Raw genomic sequence first — 6110 nt, 5'->3', positions numbered from 1 at the left:
CAGACTCTTCAACTTTTCTACTGTGTATGTGTCTTAGATGGATGTCATATGTACTAATGAAATTATTTTGTTTCTAGTTTTCATGGTGCTCCATGATTGTGAGAAAGAAATGGAATTCTGGACATCAATGTGAAGTTTGGAATTCTTTGGTCAGAGCAGATAAAATGCCAGATTTGAGCCAAACTGCTCATTTCCATGTGTCGTCCCTGGGCAGGTCACATGACTCCAACATACAAAGACACACAGACACACAAGAAAAGCCAGAGAAACAAAGACAAATCCAAACAATCCATCATACTGAGTTAAAGTGATCACAGGTCTGCTTTGTTGAAGATGAGCCTTCAAAGTGGAACATGTGGACTGTTCCTTTATTACTACCACTGAAGGCCACGCCCCTCTGGTCATGTGATCATGTGGTTTGTAGGAACGCTCCTCTTCCTCAGAGGATCCACCTGTGCTTCCTCTGAGGAACGCTCCTCTTCCTCAGAGGATCCACCTGTGCTTCCTCTCCTCTCTCCTCCACCTGTTACAGTGAGGGAACGTCCTCCATGATGGAGGAGCTGCTGGAAAGTGCTGAGAGTTTCCTCCAGAGTGAGACCTCTGTCACAGTTCAGAGGATCTACGGCAGCAGAGACCTTCATGGACACTAAAAGTCTCAAACACACAACAACAACATCACACTGACTCCACTCTGACATCACTGATCAATAATCAAAGAACACACAGATCAAACTGATTGATCAGCCATCAGAGGAGTCGGATCAATGGAGCTGCTTCTGTTCCTGATGTCCCCTGTTTGATCCTGGACCTGAACTCTCCCTGCAGAGGAGACACAAGACAGTCAGACACACACACACACACACACACACACACACTGTGCCTGTCATGTGTTCCCTGTTTTATTTTGATGGTCCTTGTCTCTTGTCAGTGTATCTTGCTTACCCTGCCTGTTCTTTTTAGTTCTCAGTCTTACCCTCTCTGTGCTGTGTTCCTCCCTTCCTGTCCCTGGTAAAATTCTAGCTCCTAGTTCCTGGTTTTGTTTTTCTAGTTCATGTTCCCTAGTACTTCATTTCTTGAGTCCAGTTTAGTTTCTAGTTTTTGTGTTCTAGATTTGTTTTGTTTTTCATGAAATTCATTTCTTATGAAATTTTTTCCAGTGAGTGAAGCTGTGCTTCAACTTTAAGTTGCCATCTGTGATTTCTTCATTTGGTCCTTCCTCCTCCCTGCCACACAGCACATTATGAGAAACAAAGAAATTCTCAGTTTTAATAAATCAGATTCTCATGTTTCCTAATCCTAAAGTTTCGATATCTGTATGCATTTTAACTCAAACAACTGACATTTTTTTGTCTCCCTGCATTGATATAGGCCACGGTTTATTAATATAGCAGCTCTTTTCTGGTCTCTCAGAAGTTCAATAGTTCAATACAATACCTTTATACTTGTCATGGTCCGACAGCCCTTGCCTGGCTGCCTGCCCATGCGTTGTTGTGTGCATGTTGCTCCCTTCCTCTCTCTCCCACTCTCTCTCTCTCTCTGTCGCTCTCGTAACGGGATTGTTTACCTCCGAGCGGTGACGAGCATTCCCGAGAGTGTTCCCGCGCAGAGACTGACCGCACCTGTTGTTGATCGGAGCCGACCAGCTGTAACCAATTATCCGCCATCTCCCGGGCTGCCTTCTTAACAGGGCGATCGAGCTTCAGTCAGCGCTGGATCATTGTGTGAAGCACGGAGGGAGACTGAGATCACGGGAGCTGGACCACCTTTTGGGATTACTGTTTGGAAGGAGTCACTACGTATGTTTTCACTTCATGGCCACGAGCACTGCTAGGAGGAGAAGGAGGAGACCACACCTGGGCACCCATCACTATATATATATATTGAACTGTTGCACCTTTACCACACTGTAAATAAATCCACTGTCTTCTCCCAAAGGAGTCCTGCATACGAGTCCTGTTGTCTACACCTACCCTGACAATACTATAACTAGCATATCTTTTGCATACCTGTGGCTCTCTAAAAAAAATCAGGGGTTAACTCTGATGTTTCCTGAATAAGACAAAATCTTGATTTGTAGTACAGGGCTAAGACAGATAAACAAACAAACAAACTCAGAGAAACACATTTTTGTATCTTATCCAGATGGTCCTTCTCTCAACTATACAGCTGTATTCTCCACTGTCTCTCTCTGTGGGGTGTTTCAGGGTCAGACTGAGGTCTCCAGTTTTCAGCAGGTCTTCATTCATCTTCGTTCCGTCTCTGTGAAACTGGTGCTGGTCAGAGCTGGTTCTTATGCATGAGGACAGTCCTGCATGCATTACAGCTTCCCACTTTACTTTAACATCTTCAGGCAGGTTTTGTGTGGTTTTGAAGGGCAGCTGGACAGACTCCGCCCCCTCCTCCACCTCCACCTGACAGACTGAGAGGACAACAAACACAACATGAGCTGTACAAAGTGTGATTGGTGTTGACAGAGCAGCATCATGTGACTCTTGTTCTGCACTAAATGAAGCGATGGAGTGGCGCCTCCTTCAGGCAGAGAAACAGCTCATGGAGAGAAATAATTATTAGAGCAAAAACAAGAGTGGAGCTGCAAATAAGGCCGAGAGGAACGCTGCAGAAAACTGTTCATGTGTGAATTCATAACTTCATAGATTTATTTGAGCACTAAAATCAGAGCTGCTTCTATTTCTAATATGACAGCTGTACATTAGAGCTGGAACACTTTAAATGTGAGCCATAAAAACATGATACTCTACAAGTGCATTCAGCTCTGACACTGTCACATCATGAAGGAGACGTGGAAATCACTTTGTTACACAAATCAAAGTCAAATCAATTCTATTGATGGAATATTGTGTGATCAATAGACTGATCAGTTTTAGTGGTGGGGGCAGCGTCATGGGCATCCGCAAAACATTGCTCGTACTCATGCTGCCCCGACATGATTGGGAATGTCATAGGCACCGATCGGTTTTTTATCGCCCATTTGTTGCGAGTAAGGGCGCCCTCCGTTTGTGAGGTGCGCCTGCTGCTTGCGGCACAGGGAGGAGATGGCGGGGTGGCGGGGGCAGCATCTAATAACCAACTCGCAAAATAAAACAAACCAACAAACACGAAAACACCAGACATCATGATACAGACTTATAATTTGCACCGATGTTTTTTCGAAATTCTATACGCGAAAAGTGAGCGCGAGAGCCCTCGGTGCGCCTGCTCGCTGCTGAAGTCAAAGTAAACTTTATTGTCATCTCCGCTACATACGGTCCAGTATATAGAGAGACGAGACGACGAGGCTCCAGTTACAGCAGTGCAAGTAAACAAACAATAAATATAAGAGTAAGAAAATAAATATACACTTTAAAAGGATTAATAACAATTTAAAATTTACAGTTTGATGATTTAAAGTCTCACACAACCCGTCGAAAGGGGAGGAGGGCGGCTGCTTCCAAATAGAGCAAATTTCATTCATAATGTTGTAAATCCAAGCCCATTATGTATTCATGATTTAATTCCTGGGTTGTGTGAAATCCCAGAAATAAACCTGAGACAAAGTGAATCTGTGAACTAAGGTGTAGGTCTGTTAGGTTATGTTGTGGTGATCCTCGGGTTGAGGGATGGGTGTTCATACTGGCGTGCAACATTAAAACCAATGGAAGATGGACAAGAAAAGTTCAAAGCCATCAGGTGCTCAGTTTAGTAAAAAATAGAAAAGAAGAGGAGGAGAAACGAGCAAAAGATACAGGTAAGCAGATGTGTCATTGGATAATGGCAGGTCATCCTGAAACAATCAGAATCAGAATACTTTATTAATCCCTATGGAAATAATGTGGGTTACAGTTGTTCCAAGAAGAAATGGTAAAAATAGTAACAGTAACAGACTAAACTCCAAACAATACATTATGTTACAGATTTTACACATTTAAGAAATATCACTAATATATACAGATCACTTGATTATAAATATCAAGGATTAACAGATGTGATCATAAATAAATATCAAGAAAATTGACAAGAATATTACAAAGAAAAAAGAGCGTGTGTAAAAAGGGTGTAACTATTGCAGTGCTTACAGTATATTAGATGGATGAGTTGTACAGGGAGATGACCACGGGCAGGAATGATTTCATTTTACTTGAAAAAAAAAAACATTTTCCCTGATGAGATACTTTGTTCTGCAGTCCTCTGAGAGGGGGTTAAGTGTGGGGAAGCGTTTAAGAGGTACTTTACAACAGGAAAGTGTGTTTTCTTATTAGCAGAAACGCCCCCCCAAAAAACAAAAAACAGATGTCCAACATTTGTACAACGGTCAACCATCCACCCAGGTCCTTGATGGTGAATTTGGTAGGTCGCCGAAGGTGTTTACACTGTGAACAGTAAAAACAGTGAAACGCAGTGAAATTCATTGTTTTTGTCATGGTCCTGGGATGTGACCCAGTGTTTCTGAGTTTCATGTTATTTTGTTATTTCATCTGTATTCCAGTTTCTTTTCAGTTATCTAGTTATTCAGTCATCCCTAGTTTGCAGTTTAGTTCATGGTTTATCAGGTTCCCCTTGTGTCATGTCTACGTTGCCATGTTTCCTGTTTTATTTTGAAAAAGTCCAGTGTTCTTTATTCATTGTATTTAGTTTTACTTCCCCTGTACTGTCATTAGGTTCATGTGTGTCAGCTGTGCTCCCATGTGTGGCCACTTTCCTTGATCATCCCTTATTTGCATTTAGTCAGTGTGTTTCTGTTCAGTGAGTGTTGGATCGTCTGTTGTCATCTCCCATGTCATGTTAGTGTCTATAATGATGGTGTGCAGGGCCCTGTTTCAGAAAGCGGGTTTAGAAAACTCAGAGTTAAAAATGATACTCAGGGTTGAGTAACCCCGAACTGTCCAACTCGGAATATTCGGTTTCAGAAAGGCTGATAACAATTAGTTCAATCAACGCAGAGTTGCATTAACCCCAAGTTAAGCGGAGCGCACGAGGATACATAAAGCCCTGATTAGTGGAGCACAGATTAAGCGAGTCACCATGGAGATGGAGGGAAAGAAGGCGCGGTCAATGTATTTTACAGCGCTTGAGGCCGAAATTCTGATGGCAGCATATGCCGATAACATGCAAATTTTGCGGAAAAAAAGTAACACAGCCTCAGCTGCAAAAGAAAGGGAGCATGCATGGCAAAACAAAGCCGACAGAGTCAATGCGTGAGTGTTAATTTAAACATTGATCTAGGGATTTCCACCCATTTAACACGTTATTTTATTATATTTAATTTTATTTTTTATTTTATACACTTTATTTTGTGATGTGATGTGAGCGCAGGTGCAACCCAACAGGCCCCAAACGTTCCTGGCAGCAAGTAAAAATGAAATATAAAAATATAGTCCAAACAGGTAAGGTGTAACTGTATTATGAGCCATAGTGCTTGGTCTGTCTGTCCTATGTAAATCAATTGCAGTTAGAGGCTACATTAATTTTCTTTCTGTAAGCACTTATTGAAATTATCTGAGCACATTACAAGTACATATTTGCTTACTCTGTATGCTCAAATGTGGCCCGTTAGAGCCAACAGAAAAAAAGCGGAGGCCCGAAAAACAGGTGGGGGTCCTCCACCACCACCACTCACAGAGGCTGAGCAGTTGGCCCTCAGCCAAAACAGTGGGCGCCCTGTGGCTGAAGGCATCTCTGCGGGGGCATCCTCTGAGTCAATAACCCCGCAAGACACAAGTGCCTACATAAGAGGTAAATTCAAAATAATACATGATGTGCATACATCCTTTCTTCACAGTCACCTTTGCAGTGCTACTCATTCATTTGATAAACTCTTTACCATAATGAATTATTTTGTAGTGAAGTTATTTTCCTACTGATTTTGCCTTCCCTCAGTCTTGGTTGTCTTTGAGAGCATAATGACAATGAAGTGTAAGGTGATTGGTATGTTTGTTAATTGCCATTTGGTCCCTTGTAAGTTATAAGTGACCTGTATAAACCTCATATTCTATCAGTTGATGGTGATGGTGTACTGCATCTGGTGCAGCCTCCTGTTGAGCCAGACCAACATGCAGTTGTGAGTACTCTTAATACTCCACAGATCATATGAGTTTACAGTAGAACAGCAATGT

General features: G+C 42.2%; 1 long non-coding RNA gene across 1 annotated transcript; it reads right to left on the bottom strand.

Annotated features, from left to right (window-relative positions):
- Positions 1-356: 356 nt before the first annotated feature.
- LOC112846220 (uncharacterized) lies at positions 357-567 on the bottom strand. The gene is made up of 2 exons (XR_003219086.1): positions 497-567; positions 357-452 (listed from the first exon to the last, which is right to left on the bottom strand). It is a non-coding gene; the product is annotated as an uncharacterized LOC112846220 (long non-coding RNA).
- Between the last annotated feature and the right edge of the window lie 5543 nt (positions 568-6110).

Source organism: Oreochromis niloticus, linkage group LG3, assembly GCF_001858045.2.
Source record: "Oreochromis niloticus isolate F11D_XX linkage group LG3, O_niloticus_UMD_NMBU, whole genome shotgun sequence".
In the NCBI taxonomy this organism is placed as follows: Eukaryota; Metazoa; Chordata; class Actinopteri; order Cichliformes; family Cichlidae; genus Oreochromis; species Oreochromis niloticus.
This window is presented reverse-complemented; position numbering and strand designations above follow the sequence as displayed.